This window comes from Schistocerca gregaria, unplaced genomic scaffold, assembly GCF_023897955.1.
Source record: "Schistocerca gregaria isolate iqSchGreg1 unplaced genomic scaffold, iqSchGreg1.2 ptg001525l, whole genome shotgun sequence".
Taxonomy (NCBI): Eukaryota; Metazoa; Arthropoda; class Insecta; order Orthoptera; family Acrididae; genus Schistocerca; species Schistocerca gregaria.
In genome coordinates, this window is record NW_026062809.1 from 23,423 (window position 1) to 39,541 (window position 16,119).

Genomic DNA, 16,119 nt, shown 5'->3' on the forward strand with positions numbered 1-16,119 from the left:
AGTATTGTAAAGTGAAGGTCGACAGTTCCATCCTCACACGAAGTATTTCATTGGCTTCCCACGAGTACGTAATGCACAGCGTGGCTGTTGCTAGGAAACGGCCTTAGATGCCGTTTGCTAATATCTGCTTTCTTTTGCGTCAATGTGGAAATTATCCTATTACTAAATACAGTTGTGCTAGTTACAGTTCAAACTGGATACGACGGAAGAGCGCGGGATGCGTTTCCTACGCCACATCTGACATTGCGCCTTAAATATTGTAAGACTGACATAATTCCGTCCTACCGAAAAAAGAAACAGATTTCGCAGTCAGGTTCTTGAGATAATGCTAGAGACGGAAGTCACTGGGGCTGTTGTCTCACACGTCAGATTGGCCGAGCGGTCTAAGGCGCCAGATTTAAGCTCTGCTTCCCGAAAGGGAGCGTGGGTTCGAACCCCACATCTGACAATGCATTTTAATCATTCAGAAACTAACCTACTCCATTCATGTTGTAGAACAAGTAAATTACGCAGAAACACGCCATGGAGGTTTTGCTAGGGAAGACAGTGACAGCAGTGCTGGCGTCTCACGTCCCATAGGCTGAGCAGTCGAAAAGAAATAGCGGAACATACTTTTCCTGTGTCGAGTTTTACCTCTTCTCACGGACGTTTCCGTGGTCGTTGTGTTGTGGCTCTGGGCTCGAAGCGACAGGCGAAAATGAGTCAACAGTGACACGTAAGTGTTTCAATGAATGGCAGGGCCTTAATAAAGATAGATGAAACGGCGGTTGGGGTAGTGGAGTCCTGAAGCGGCCGTATTGCGCGGGCAATAAGCTCACCAAGTTAGAGTGTTATTATACACTAGATCGCGTGTTGGCTGTGGGTTCGATCCCACCAAGGGCTATTCCATTTTGTTTCCCTAAAAGGCAAATCCCAAGTGATCTGTACAAGGACTAAGGCGTCCGCCCGTCTGGCGACGTTCTCGCCAACTTGTATGCCACGCCAAAGACACGGGTCCATGCCCGATCACCGAAATTCGACAGCGTTGGGCGTGGTTAGTACTCAGGTGGGTGACCACCTAGGAAGTCCGCGAGCTATTGGTTTCTTCGGTTTTTCCTTTTTCCTTAGTTTTTGAGTCTGCTGCGCGGAAATCCTGCGGTCCAGCACGCTGACACCTCTCTTGCTTCTCGGTACGCACAGGGGCGAACCTGCGGCCACTGTCAAATGAAAGAGTCCGTTGTGTGTTTGTCGATTTGGCGTCTCCCAGTCGTTTCTAGCGCCAGTCCTCTACATATACGGCCATTTGCAAGCGTCAGCTTTCGCGTCAGCCGAGCAAAGTCGAGACAAGTCGACACATGAGGACACACGATGCTGTGAATCGTAATCCGCACTAGCCTTCGCGGAGCGAGACGAGGGGTGGAGGAAAACCATTCGTACCACAACTGTTCGGAAATTCGAAGATCAAGTAGCGTTGAACACACTCTCCTGAGTAAAGGAGACAACTTCCGTGTGGTGTCCGGGTTTCGAACCCGGATCAGCTACTTGGGAAGCAACCACGCTGACCGACACACCACCACTGCCTTCCGCTACAAGCTGTTTGCGCCGTGATGTGTCGCCTTCCCTCCTGGCGCCAGAGGACGAAGGCTATCTCGCTGTAGGCGCTCAACGCCGAGTGGAAGGCGAGCACATCTGAACCCGTTTTCCTGGTGCTGCTAGGGCGATATACTGTGACTAGGCGCAGAACTGACTTCCACTGAAGAAATCTGCCTTTAATGCACATCAGGGCCAACACGAAATTTCTAATATGCAGTACTCACTGACGATCCAAAGACGTTTCAGTACGTATGCGTCGGTACCCGCGGGGCAGTGCCTAAGTATTGTAAAGTGAAGGTCGACAGTTCCATCCTCACACGAAGTATTTCATTGGCTTCCCACGAGTACGTAATGCACAGCGTGGCTGTTGCTAGGAAACGGCCTTAGATGCCGTTTGCTAATATCTGCTTTCTTTTGCGTCAATGTGGAAATTATCCTATACTAAATACAGTTGTGCTAGTTACAGTTCAAACTGGATACGACGGAAGAGCGCGGGATGCGTTTCCTACGCACATCTGACATTGCGCCTTAAATATTGTAAGACTGACATAATTCCGTCCTACCGAAAAAAGAAACAGATTTCGCAGTCAGGTTCTTGAGATAATGCTAGAGACGGAAGTCACTGGGGCTGTTGTCTCACACGTCAGATTGGCCGAGCGGTCTAAGGCGCCAGATTTAAGCTCTGGTTCCCGAAAGGGAGCGTGGGTTCGAACCCCACATCTGACAATGCATTTTAATCATTCAGAAACTAACCTACTCCATTCATGTTGTAGAACAAGTAAATTACGCAGAAACACGCCATGGAGGTTTTGCTAGGGAAGACAGTGACAGCAGTGCTGGCGTCTCACGTCCCATAGGCTGAGCAGTCGAAAAGAAATAGCGGAACATACTTTTCCTGTGTCGAGTTTTACCTCTTCTCACGGACGTTTCCGTGGTCGTTGTGTTGTGGCTCTGGGCTCGAAGCGACAGGCGAAAATGAGTCAACAGTGACACGTAAGTGTTTCAATGAATGGCAGGGCCTTAATAAAGATAGATGAAACGGCAGTTGGGGTAGTGGAGTCCTGAAGCGGCCGTATTGCGCGGGCAATAAGCTCACCAAGTTAGAGTGTTATTATGCTAATAACGAGGGGGCTGTGGGTTCGATCCCACCAAGGGCTATTCCATTTTGTTTCCCTAAAAGGCAAATCCCAAGTGATCTGTACAAGGACTAAGGCGTCCGCCCGTCTGGCGACGTTCTCGCCAACTTGTATGCCACGCCAAAGACACGGGTCCATGCCCGATCACCGAAATTCGACAGCGTTGGGCGTGGTTAGTACTCAGGTGGGTGACCACCTAGGAAGTCCGCGAGCTATTGGTTTCTTCGGTTTTTCCTTTTTCCTTAGTTTTTGAGTCTGCTGCGCGGAAATCCTGCGGTCCAGCACGCTGACACCTCTCTTGCTTCTCGGTACGCACAGGGGCGAACCTGCGGCCACTGTCAAATGAAAGAGTCCGTTGTGTGTTTGTCGATTTGGCGTCTCCCAGTCGTTTCTAGCGCCAGTCCTCTACATATACGGCCATTTGCAAGCGTCAGCTTTCGCGTCAGCCGAGCAAAGTCGAGACAAGTCGACACATGAGAACACACGATGCTGTGAATCGTAATCCGCACTAGCCTTCGCGGAGCGAGACGAGGGGTGGAGGAAAACCATTCGTACCACAACTGTTCGGAAATTCGAAGATCAAGTAGCGTTGAACACACTCTCCTGAGTAAAGGAGACAACTTCCGTGTGGTGTCCGGGTTTCGAACCCGGATCAGCTACTTGGGAAGCAACCACCCTGACCGACACACCACCACTGCCTTCCGCTACAAGCTGTTTGCGCGTGATGTGTCGCCTTCCCTCCTGGCGCCAGAGGACGAAGGCTATCTCGCTGTAGGCGCTCAACGCCGAGTGGAAGGCGAGCACATCTGAACCCGTTTTCCTGGTGCTGCTAGGGCGATATACTGTGACTAGGCGCAGAACTGACTTCCACTGAAGAAATCTGCCCTTTAATGCACATCAGGGCCAACACGAAATTTCTAATATGCAGTACTCACTGACGATCCAAAGACGTTTCAGTACGTATGCGTCGGTACCGCGCGGGCAGTGCCTAAGTATTGTAAAGTGAAGGTCGACAGTTCCATCCTCACACGAAGTATTTCATTGGCTTCCCACGAGTACGTAATGCACAGCGTGGCTGTTGCTAGGAAACGGCCTTAGATGCCGTTTGCTAATATCTGCTTTCTTTTGCGTCAATGTGGAAATTATCCTATTACTAAATACAGTTGTGCTAGTTACAGTTCAAACTGGATACGACGGAAGAGCGCGGGATGCGTTTCCTACGCCACATCTGACATTGCGCCTTAAATATTGTAAGACTGACATAATTCCGTCCTACCGAAAAAAGAAACAGATTTCGCAGTCAGGTTCTTGAGATAATGCTAGAGACGGAAGTCACTGGGGCTGTTGTCTCACACGTCAGATTGGCCGAGCGGTCTAAGGCGCCAGATTTAAGCTCTGGTTCCCGAAAGGGAGCGTGGGTTCGAACCCCACATCTGACAATGCATTTTAATCATTCAGAAACTAACCTACTCCATTCATGTTGTAGAACAAGTAAATTACGCAGAAACACGCCATGGAGGTTTTGCTAGGGAAGACAGTGGACAGCAGTGCTGGCGTCTCACGTCCCATAGCTGAGCAGTCGAAAAGAAATAGCGGAACATACTTTTCCTGTGTCGAGTTTTACCTCTTCTCACGGACGTTTCCGTGGTCGTTGTGTTGTGGCTCTGGGCTCGAAGCGACAGGCGAAAATGAGTCAACAGTGACACGTAAGTGTTTCAATGAATGGCAGGGCCTTAATAAAGATAGATGAAACGGCGGTTGGGGTAGTGGAGTCCTGAAGCGGCCGTATTGCGCGGGCAATAAGCTCACCAAGTTAGAGTGTTATTATGCTAATAACGAGGGGGCTGTGGGTTCGATCCCACCAAGGGCTATTCCATTTTGTTTCCCTAAAAGGCAAATCCCAAGTGATCTGTACAAGGACTAAGGCGTCCGCCCGTCTGGCGACGTTCTCGCCAACTTGTATGCCACGCCAAAGACACGGGTCCATGCCCGATCACCGAAATTCGACAGCGTTGGGCGTGGTTAGTACTCAGTGGGTGACCACCTAGGAAGTCCGCGAGCTATTGGTTTCTTCGGTTTTTCCTTTTTCCTTAGTTTTTGAGTCTGCTGCGCGGAAATCCTGCGGTCCAGCACGCTGACACCTCTCTTGCTTCTCGGTACGCACAGGGGCGAACCTGCGGCCACTGTCAAATGAAAGAGTCCGTTGTGTGTTTGTCGATTTGGCGTCTCCCAGTCGTTTCTAGCGCCAGTCCTCTACATATACGGCCATTTGCAAGCGTCAGCTTTCGCGTCAGCCGAGCAAAGTCGAGACAAGTCGACACATGAGGACACACGATGCTGTGAATCGTAATCCGCACTAGCCTTCGCGGAGCGAGACGAGGGGTGGAGGAAAACCATTCGTACCACAACTGTTCGGAAATTCGAAGATCAAGTAGCGTTGAACACACTCTCCTGAGTAAAGGAGACAACTTCCGTGTGGTGTCCGGGTTTCGAACCCGGATCAGCTACTTGGGAAGCAACCACCCTGACCGACACACCACCACTGCCTTCCGCTACAAGCTGTTTGCGCCGTGATGTGTCGCCTTCCCTCCTGGCGCCAGAGGACGAAGGCTATCTCGCTGTAGGCGCTCAACGCCGAGTGGAAGGCGAGCACATCTGAACCCGTTTTCCTGGTGCTGCTAGGGCGATATACTGTGACTAGGCGCAGAACTGACTTCCACTGAAGAAATCTGCCCTTTAATGCACATCAGGGCCAACACGAAATTTCTAATATGCAGTACTCACTGACGATCCAAAGACGTTTCAGTACGTATGCGTCGGTACCGCCGGGGCAGTGCCTAAGTATTGTAAAGTGAAGGTCGACAGTTCCATCCTCACACGAAGTATTTCATTGGCTTCCCACGAGTACGTAATGCACAGCGTGGCTGTTGCTAGGAAACGGCCTTAGATGCCGTTTGCTAATATCTGCTTTCTTTTGCGTCAATGTGGAAATTATCCTATTACTAAATACAGTTGTGCTAGTTACAGTTCAAACTGGATACGACGGAAGAGCGCGGGATGCGTTTCCTACGCCACATCTGACATTGCGCCTTAAATATTGTAAGACTGACATAATTCCGTCCTACCGAAAAAAGAAACAGATTTCGCAGTCAGGTTCTTGAGATAATGCTAGAGACGAAGTCACTGGGGCTGTTGTCTCACACGTCAGATTGGCCGAGCGGTCTAAGGCGCCAGATTTAAGCTCTGGTTCCCGAAAGGGAGCGTGGGTTCGAACCCCACATCTGACAATGCATTTTAATCATTCAGAAACTAACCTACTCCATTCATGTTGTAGAACAAGTAAATTACGCAGAAACACGCCATGGAGGTTTTGCTAGGGAAGACAGTGACAGCAGTGCTGGCGTCTCACGTCCCATAGGCTGAGCAGTCGAAAAGAAATAGCGGAACATACTTTTCCTGTGTCGAGTTTTACCTCTTCTCACGGACGTTTCCGTGGTCGTTGTGTTGTGGCTCTGGGCTCGAAGCGACAGGCGAAAATGAGTCAACAGTGACACGTAAGTGTTTCAATGAATGGCAGGGCCTTAATAAAGATAGATGAAACGGCGGTTGGGGTAGTGGAGTCCTGAAGCGGCCGTATTGCGCGGGCAATAAGCTCACCAAGTTAGAGTGTTATTATGCTAATAACGAGGGGGCTGTGGGTTCGATCCCACCAAGGGCTATTCCATTTTGTTTCCCTAAAAGGCAAATCCCAAGTGATCTGTACAAGGACTAAGGCGTCCGCCCGTCTGGCGACGTTCTCGCCAACTTGTATGCCACGCAAAGACACGGGTCCATGCCCGATCACCGAAATTCGACAGCGTTGGGCGTGGTTAGTACTCAGGTGGGTGACCACCTAGGAAGTCCGCGAGCTATTGGTTTCTTCGGTTTTTCCTTTTTCCTTAGTTTTTGAGTCTGCTGCGCGGAAATCCTGCGGTCCAGCACGCTGACACCTCTCTTGCTTCTCGGTACGCACAGGGGCGAACCTGCGGCACTGTCAAATGAAAGAGTCCGTTGTGTGTTTGTCGATTTGGCGTCTCCCAGTCGTTTCTAGCGCCAGTCCTCTACATATACGGCCATTTGCAAGCGTCAGCTTTCGCGTCAGCCGAGCAAAGTCGAGACAAGTCGACACATGAGGACACACGATGCTGTGAATCGTAATCCGCACTAGCCTTCGCGGAGCGAGACGAGGGGTGGAGGAAAACCATTCGTACCACAACTGTTCGGAAATTCGAAGATCAAGTAGCGTTGAACACACTCTCCTGAGTAAAGGAGACAACTTCCGTGTGGTGTCCGGGTTTCGAACCCGGATCAGCTACTTGGGAAGCAACCACCCCTGACCGACACACCACCACTGCCTTCCGCTACAAGCTGTTTGCGCCGTGATGTGTCGCCTTCCCTCCTGGCGCCAGAGGACGAAGGCTATCTCGCTGTAGGCGCTCAACGCCGAGTGGAAGGCGAGCACATCTGAACCCGTTTTCCTGGTGCTGCTAGGGCGATATACTGTGACTAGGCGCAGAACTGACTTCCACTGAAGAAATCTGCCCTTTAATGCACATCAGGGCCAACACGAAATTTCTAATATGCAGTACTCACTGACGATCCAAAGACGTTTCAGTACGTATGCGTCGGTACCCGCCGGGGCAGTGCCTAAGTATTGTAAAGTGAAGGTCGACAGTTCCATCCTCACACGAAGTATTTCATTGGCTTCCCACGAGTACGTAATGCACAGCGTGGCTGTTGCTAGGAAACGGCCTTAGATGCCGTTTGCTAATATCTGCTTTCTTTTGCGTCAATGTGGAAATTATCCTATTACTAAATACAGTTGTGCTAGTTACAGTTCAAACTGGATACGACGGAAGAGCGCGGGATGCGTTTCCTACGCCACATCTGACATTGCGCCTTAAATATTGTAAGACTGACATAATTCCGTCCTACCGAAAAAAGAAACAGATTTCGCAGTCAGGTTCTTGAGATAATGCTAGAGACGGAAGTCACTGGGGCTGTTGTCTCACACGTCAGATGGCCGAGCGGTCTAAGGCGCCAGATTTAAGCTCTGCTTCCCGAAAGGGAGCGTGGGTTCGAACCCCACATCTGACAATGCATTTTAATCATTCAGAAACTAACCTACTCCATTCATGTTGTAGAACAAGTAAATTACGCAGAAACACGCCATGGAGGTTTTGCTAGGGAAGACAGTGACAGCAGTGCTGGCGTCTCACGTCCCATAGGCTGAGCAGTCGAAAAGAAATAGCGGAACATACTTTTCCTGTGTCGAGTTTTACCTCTTCTCACGGACGTTTCCGTGGTCGTTGTGTTGTGGCTCTGGGCTCGAAGCGACAGGCGAAAATGAGTCAACAGTGACACGTAAGTGTTTCAATGAATGGCAGGGCCTTAATAAAGATAGATGAAACGGCGGTTGGGGTAGTGGAGTCCTGAAGCGGCCGTATTGCGCGGGCAATAAGCTCACCAAGTTAGAGTGTTATTATGCTAATAACGAGGGGGCTGTGGGTTCGATCCCACCAAGGGCTATTCCATTTTGTTTCCTAAAAGGCAAATCCCAAGTGATCTGTACAAGGACTAAGGCGTCCGCCCGTCTGGCGACGTTCTCGCCAACTTGTATGCCACGCCAAAGACACGGGTCCATGCCCGATCACCGAAATTCGACAGCGTTGGGCGTGGTTAGTACTCAGGTGGGTGACCACCTAGGAAGTCCGCGAGCTATTGGTTTCTTCAGTTTTGCCTTTTTCCTTAGTTTTTGAGTCTGCTGCGCGGAAATCCTGCGGTCCAGCACGCTGACACCTCTCTTGCTTCTCGGTACGCACAGGGGCGAACCTGCGGCCACTGTCAAATGAAAGAGTCCGTTGTGTGTTTGTCGATTTGGCGTCTCCCAGTCGTTTCTAGCGCCAGTCCTCTACATATACGGCCATTTGCAAGCGTCAGCTTTCGCGTCAGCCGAGCAAAGTCGAGACAAGTCGACACATGAGGACACACGATGCTGTGAATCGTAATCCGCACTAGCCTTCGCGGAGCGAGACGAGGGGTGGAGGAAAACCATTCGTACCACAACTGTTCGGAAATTCGAAGATCAAGTAGCGTTGAACACACTCTCCTGAGTAAAGGAGACAACTTCTGTGTGGTGTCCGGTTTCGAACCCGGATCAGCTACTTGGGAAGCAACCACGCTGACCGACACACCACCACTGCCTTCCGCTACAAGCTGTTTGCGCCGTGATGTGTCGCCTTCCCTCCTGGCGCCAGAGGACGAAGGCTATCTCGCTGTAGGCGCTCAACGCCGAGTGGAAGGCGAGCACATCTGAACCCGTTTTCCTGGTGCTGCTAGGGCGATATACTGTGACTAGGCGCAGAACTGACTTCCACTGAAGAAATCTGCCCTTTAATGCACATCAGGGCCAACACGAAATTTCTAATATGCAGTACTCACTGACGATCCAAAGACGTTTCAGTACGTATGCGTCGGTACCGCGCGGGCAGTGCCTAAGTATTGTAAAGTGAAGGTCGACAGTTCCATCCTCACACGAAGTATTTCATTGGCTTCCCACGAGTACGTAATGCACAGCGTGGCTGTTGCTAGGAAACGGCCTTAGATGCCGTTTGCTAATATCTGCTTTCTTTTGCGTCAATGTGGAAATTATCCTATTACTAAATACAGTTGTGCTAGTTACAGTTCAAACTGGATACGACGGAAGAGCGCGGGATGCGTTTCCTACGCCACATCTGACATTGCGCCTTAAATATTGTAAGACTGACATAATTCCGTCCTACCGAAAAAAGAAACAGATTTCGCAGTCAGGTTCTTGAGATAATGCTAGAGACGGAAGTCACTGGGGCTGTTGTCTCACACGTCAGATTGGCCGAGCGGTCTAAGGCGCCAGATTTAAGCTCTGCTTCCGAAAGGGAGCGTGGGTTCGAACCCCACATCTGACAATGCATTTTAATCATTCAGAAACTAACCTACTCCATTCATGTTGTAGAACAAGTAAATTACGCAGAAACACGCCATGGAGGTTTTGCTAGGGAAGACAGTGACAGCAGTGCTGGCGTCTCACGTCCCATAGGCTGAGCAGTCGAAAAGAAATAGCGGAACATACTTTTCCTGTGTCGAGTTTTACCTCTTCTCACGGACGTTTCCGTGGTCGTTGTGTTGTGGCTCTGGGCTCGAAGCGACAGGCGAAAATGAGTCAACAGTGACACGTAAGTGTTTCAATGAATGGCAGGGCCTTAATAAAGATAGATGAAACGGCGGTTGGGGTAGTGGAGTCCTGAAGCGGCCGTATTGCGCGGGCAATAAGCTCACCAAGTTAGAGTGTTATTATGCTAATAACGAGGGGGCTGTGGGTTCGATCCCACCAAGGGCTATTCCATTTTGTTTCCCTAAAAGGCAAATCCCAAGTGATCTGTACAAGGACTAAGGCGTCCGCCCGTCTGGCGACGTTCTCGCCAACTTGTATGCCACGCCAAAGACACGGGTCCATGCCCGATCACCGAAATTCGACAGCGTTGGGCGTGGTTAGTACTCAGGTGGGTGACCACCTAGGAAGTCCGCGAGCTATTGGTTTCTTCGGTTTTTCCTTTTTCCTTAGTTTTTGAGTCTGCTGCGCGGAAATCCTGCGGTCCAGCACGCTGACACCTCTCTTGCTTCTCGGTACGCACAGGGGCGAACCTGCGGCCACTGTCAAATGAAAGAGTCCGTTGTGTGTTTGTCGATTTGGCGTCTCCCAGTCGTTTCTAGCGCCAGTCCTCTACATATACGGCCATTTGCAAGCGTCAGCTTTCGCGTCAGCCGAGCAAAGTCGAGACAAGTCGACACATGAGGACACACGATGCTGTGAATCGTAATCCGCACTAGCCTTCGCGGAGCGAGACGAGGGGTGGAGGAAAACCATTCGTACCACAACTGTTCGGAAATTCGAAGATCAAGTAGCGTTGAACACACTCTCCTGAGTAAAGGAGACAACTTCCGTGTGGTGTCCGGGTTTCGAACCCGGATCAGCTACTTGGGAAGCAACCACCCTGACCGACACACCACCACTGCCTTCCGCTACAAGCTGTTTGCGCCGTGATGTGTCGCCTTCCTCCTGGCGCCAGAGGACGAAGGCTATCTCGCTGTAGGCGCTCAACGCCGAGTGGAAGGCGAGCACATCTGAACCCGTTTTCCTGGTGCTGCTAGGGCGATATACTGTGACTAGGCGCAGAACTGACTTCCACTGAAGAAATCTGCCCTTTAATGCACATCAGGGCCAACACGAAATTTCTAATATGCAGTACTCACTGACGATCCAAAGACGTTTCAGTACGTATGCGTCGGTACCCGCCGGGGCAGTGCCTAAGTATTGTAAAGTGAAGGTCGACAGTTCCATCCTCACACGAAGTATTTCATTGGCTTCCCACGAGTACGTAATGCACAGCGTGGCTGTTGCTAGGAAACGGCCTTAGATGCCGTTTGCTAATATCTGCTTTCTTTTGCGTCAATGTGGAAATTATCCTATTACTAAATACAGTTGTGCTAGTTACAGTTCAAACTGGATACGACGGAAGAGCGCGGGATGCGTTTCCTACGCCACATCTGACATTGCGCCTTAAATATTGTAAGACTGACATAATTCCGTCCTACCGAAAAAAGAAACAGATTTCGCAGTCAGGTTCTTGAGATAATGCTAGAGACGGAAGTCACTGGGGCTGTTGTCTCACACGTCAGATTGGCCGAGCGGTCTAAGGCGCCAGATTTAAGCTCTGCTTCCCGAAAGGGAGCGTGGGTTCGAACCCCACATCTGACAATGCATTTTAATCATTCAGAAACTAACCTACTCCATTCATGTTGTAGAACAAGTAAATTACGCAGAAACACGCCATGGAGGTTTTGCTAGGGAAGACAGTGACAGCAGTGCTGGCGTCTCACGTCCCATAGGCTGAGCAGTCGAAAAGAAATAGCGGAACATACTTTTCCTGTGTCGAGTTTTACCTCTTCTCACGGACGTTTCCGTGGTCGTTGTGTTGTGGCTCTGGGCTCGAAGCGACAGGCGAAAATGAGTCAACAGTGACACGTAAGTGTTTCAATGAATGGCAGGGCCTTAATAAAGATAGATGAAACGGCGGTTGGGGTAGTGGAGTCCTGAAGCGGCCGTATTGCGCGGGCAATAAGCTCACCAAGTTAGAGTGTTATTATGCTAATAACGAGGGGGCTGTGGGTTCGATCCCACCAAGGGCTATTCCATTTTGTTTCCCTAAAAGGCAAATCCCAAGTGATCTGTACAAGGACTAAGGCGTCCGCCCGTCTGGCGACGTTCTCGCCAACTTGTATGCCACGCCAAAGACACGGGTCCATGCCCGATCACCGAAATTCGACAGCGTTGGGCGTGGTTAGTACTCAGGTGGGTGACCACCTAGGAAGTCCGCGAGCTATTGGTTTCTTCAGTTTTGCCTTTTTCCTTAGTTTTTGAGTCTGCTGCGCGAAATCCTGCGGTCCAGCACGCTGACACCTCTCTTGCTTCTCGGTACGCACAGGGGCGAACCTGCGGCCACTGTCAAATGAAAGAGTCCGTTGTGTGTTTGTCGATTTGGCGTCTCCCAGTCGTTTCTAGCGCCAGTCCTCTACATATACGGCCATTTGCAAGCGTCAGCTTTCGCGTCAGCCGAGCAAAGTCGAGACAAGTCGACACATGAGGACACACGATGCTGTGAATCGTAATCCGCACTAGCCTTCGCGGAGCGAGACGAGGGGTGAGGAAAACCATTCGTACCACAACTGTTCGGAATTCGAAGATCAAGTAGCGTTGAACACACTCTCCTGAGTAAAGGAGACAACTTCTGTGTGGTGTCCGGTTTCGAACCCGGATCAGCTACTTGGGAAGCAACCACGCTGACCGACCACACCACCACTGCCTTCCGCTACAAGCTGTTTGCGCCGTGATGTGTCGCCTTCCCTCCTGGCGCCAGAGGACGAAGGCTATCTCGCTGTAGGCGCTCAACGCCGAGTGGAAGGCGAGCACATCTGAACCCGTTTTCCTGGTGCTGCTAGGGCGATATACTGTGACTAGGCGCAGAACTGACTTCCACTGAAGAAATCTGCCCTTTAATGCACATCAGGGCCAACACGAAATTTCTAATATGCAGTACTCACTGACGATCCAAAGACGTTTCAGTACGTATGCGTCGGTACCGCCGGGGCAGTGCCCTAAGTATTGTAAAGTGAAGGTCGACAGTTCCATCCTCACACGAAGTATTTCATTGGCTTCCCACGAGTACGTAATGCACAGCGTGGCTGTTGCTAGGAAACGGCCTTAGATGCCGTTTGCTAATATCTGCTTTCTTTTGCGTCAATGTGGAAATTATCCTATTACTAAATACAGTTGTGCTAGTTACAGTTCAAACTGGATACGACGGAAGAGCGCGGGATGCGTTTCCTACGCCACATCTGACATTGCGCCTTAAATATTGTAAGACTGACATAATTCCGTCCTACCGAAAAAAGAAACAGATTTCGCAGTCAGGTTCTTGAGATAATGCTAGAGACGGAAGTCACTGGGGCTGTTGTCTCCACACGTCAGATTGGCCGAGCGGTCTAAGGCGCCAGATTTAAGCTCTGCTTCCCGAAAGGGAGCGTGGGTTCGAACCCCACATCTGACAATGCATTTTAATCATTCAGAAACTAACCTACTCCATTCATGTTGTAGAACAAGTAAATTACGCAGAAACACGCCATGGAGGTTTTGCTAGGGAAGACAGTGACAGCAGTGCTGGCGTCTCACGTCCCATAGGCTGAGCAGTCGAAAAGAAATAGCGGAACATACTTTTCCTGTGTCGAGTTTTACCTCTTCTCACGGACGTTTCCGTGGTCGTTGTGTTGTGGCTCTGGGCTCGAAGCGACAGGCGAAAATGAGTCAACAGTGACACGTAAGTGTTTCAATGAATGGCAGGGCCTTAATAAAGATAGATGAAACGGCGGTTGGGGTAGTGGAGTCCTGAAGCGGCCGTATTGCGCGGGCAATAAGCTCACCAAGTTAGAGTGTTATTATGCTAATAACGAGGGGGCTGTGGGTTCGATCCCACCAAGGGCTATTCCATTTTGTTTCCCTAAAAGGCAAATCCCAAGTGATCTGTACAAGGACTAAGGCGTCCGCCCGTCTGGCGACGTTCTCGCCAACTTGTATGCCACGCCAAAGACACGGGTCCATGCCCGATCACCGAAATTCGACAGCGTTGGGCGTGGTTAGTACTCAGGTGGGTGACCACCTAGGAAGTCCGCGAGCTATTGGTTCTTCAGTTTTGCCTTTTTCCTTAGTTTTTGAGTCTGCTGCGCGGAAATCCTGCGGTCCAGCACGCTGACACCTCTCTTGCTTCTCGGTACGCACAGGGGCGAACCTGCGGCCACTGTCAAATGAAAGAGTCCGTTGTGTGTTTGTCGATTTGGCGTCTCCCAGTCGTTTCTAGCGCCAGTCCTCTACATATACGGCCATTTGCAAGCGTCAGCTTTCGCGTCAGCCGAGCAAAGTCGAGACAAGTCGACACATGAGGACACACGATGCTGTGAATCGTAATCCGCACTAGCCTTCGCGGAGCGAGACGAGGGGTGGAGGAAAACCATTCGTACCACAACTGTTCGGAAATTCGAAGATCAAGTAGCGTTGAACACACTCTCCTGAGTAAAGGAGACAACTTCTCTGTGTGGTGTCCGGGTTTCGAACCCGGATCAGCTACTTGGGAAGCAACCACGCTGACCGACACACCACCACTGCCTTCCGCTACAAGCTGTTTGCGCCGTGATGTGTCGCCTCCCTCCTGGCGCCAGAGGACGAAGGCTATCTCGCTGTAGGCGCTCAACGCCGAGTGGAAGGCGAGCACATCTGAACCCGTTTTTCCTGGTGCTGCTAGGGCGATATACTGTGACTAGGCGCAGAACTGACTTCCACTGAAGAAATCTGCCCTTTAATGCACATCAGGGCCAACACGAAATTTCTAATATGCAGTACTCACTGACGATCCAAAGACGTTTCAGTACGTATGCGTCGGTACCGCGCCGGGCAGTGCCTAAGTATTGTAAAGTGAAGGTCGACAGTTCCATCCTCACACGAAGTATTTCATTGGCTTCCCACGAGTACGTAATGCACAGCGTGGCTGTTGCTAGGAAACGGCCTTAGATGCCGTTTGCTAATATCTGCTTTCTTTTGCGTCAATGTGGAAATTATCCTATTACTAAATACAGTTGTGCTAGTTACAGTTCAAACTGGATACGACGGAAGAGCGCGGGATGCGTTTCCTACGCCACATCTGACATTGCGCCTTAAATATTGTAAGACTGACATAATTCCGTCCTACCGAAAAAAGAAAACAGATTTCGCAGTCAGGTTCTTGAGATAATGCTAGAGACGGAAGTCACTGGGGCTGTTGTCTCACACGTCAGATTGGCCGAGCGGTCTAAGGCGCCAGATTTAAGCTCTGCTTCCCGAAAGGGAGCGTGGGTTCGAACCCCACATCTGACAATGCATTTTAATCATTCAGAAACTAACCTACTCCATTCATGTTGTAGAACAAGTAAATTACGCAGAAACACGCCATGGAGGTTTTGCTAGGGAAGACAGTGACAGCAGTGCTGGCGTCTCACGTCCCATAGGCTGAGCAGTCGAAAAGAAATAGCGGAACATACTTTTCCTGTGTCGAGTTTTACCTCTTCTCACGGACGTTTCCGTGGTCGTTGTGTTGTGGCTCTGGGCTCGAAGCGACAGGCGAAAATGAGTCAACAGTGACACGTAAGTGTTTCAATGAATGGCAGGGCCTTAATAAAGATAGATGAAACGGCGGTTGGGGTAGTGGAGTCCTGAAGCGGCCGTATTGCGCGGGCAATAAGCTCACCAAGTTAGAGTGTTATTATGCTAATAACGAGGGGGCTGTGGGTTCGATCCCACCAAGGGCTATTCCATTTTGTTTCCCTAAAAGGCAAATCCCAAGTGATCTGTACAAGGACTAAGGCGTCCGCCCGTCTGGCGACGTTCTCGCCAACTTGTATGCCACGCCAAAGACACGGGTCCATGCCCGATCACCGAAATTCGACAGCGTTGGGCGTGGTTAGTACTCAGGTGGGTGACCACCTAGGAAGTCCGCGAGCTATTGGTTTCTTCGGTTTTTCCTTTTTCCTTAGTTTTTGAGTCTGCTGCGCGGAAATCCTGCGGTCCAGCACGCTGACACCTCTCTTGCTTCTCGGTACGCACAGGGGCGAACCTGCGGCCACTGTCAAATGAAAGAGTCCGTTGTGTGTTTGTCGATTTGGCGTCTCCCAGTCGTTTCTAGCGCCAGTCCTCTACATATACGGCCATTTGCAAGCGTCAGCTTTCGCGTCAGCCGAACACGCGATCTAGTGT

The 16,119-nt window shown here is 50.5% G+C and overlaps 8 non-coding genes across 8 annotated transcripts; all 8 read left to right on the top strand.

The window, feature by feature from the left end:
* The first annotated feature begins 364 nt into the window (after positions 1 to 364).
* On the top strand, positions 365 to 448 carry Trnal-uaa (transfer RNA leucine (anticodon UAA)). Its single transcript has one exon. It is a non-coding gene; the product is annotated as a tRNA-Leu (tRNA).
* A 1,766-nt stretch (positions 449 to 2,214) lies between these two features.
* Positions 2,215 to 2,298, top strand: Trnal-uaa (transfer RNA leucine (anticodon UAA)). Its single transcript has one exon. It is a non-coding gene; the product is annotated as a tRNA-Leu (tRNA).
* A 1,765-nt stretch (positions 2,299 to 4,063) lies between these two features.
* Trnal-uaa (transfer RNA leucine (anticodon UAA)) lies at positions 4,064 to 4,147 on the top strand. The gene has a single exon. It is a non-coding gene; the product is annotated as a tRNA-Leu (tRNA).
* A 1,764-nt stretch (positions 4,148 to 5,911) lies between these two features.
* Positions 5,912 to 5,995, top strand: Trnal-uaa (transfer RNA leucine (anticodon UAA)). Its single transcript has one exon. It is a non-coding gene; the product is annotated as a tRNA-Leu (tRNA).
* A 3,613-nt stretch (positions 5,996 to 9,608) lies between these two features.
* Positions 9,609 to 9,691, top strand: Trnal-uaa (transfer RNA leucine (anticodon UAA)). The gene has a single exon. It is a non-coding gene; the product is annotated as a tRNA-Leu (tRNA).
* A 1,766-nt stretch (positions 9,692 to 11,457) lies between these two features.
* On the top strand, positions 11,458 to 11,541 carry Trnal-uaa (transfer RNA leucine (anticodon UAA)). Its single transcript has one exon. It is a non-coding gene; the product is annotated as a tRNA-Leu (tRNA).
* A 1,765-nt stretch (positions 11,542 to 13,306) lies between these two features.
* On the top strand, positions 13,307 to 13,390 carry Trnal-uaa (transfer RNA leucine (anticodon UAA)). Its single transcript has one exon. It is a non-coding gene; the product is annotated as a tRNA-Leu (tRNA).
* A 1,769-nt stretch (positions 13,391 to 15,159) lies between these two features.
* Positions 15,160 to 15,243, top strand: Trnal-uaa (transfer RNA leucine (anticodon UAA)). Its single transcript has one exon. It is a non-coding gene; the product is annotated as a tRNA-Leu (tRNA).
* The last annotated feature ends 876 nt before the right edge of the window (positions 15,244 to 16,119 follow it).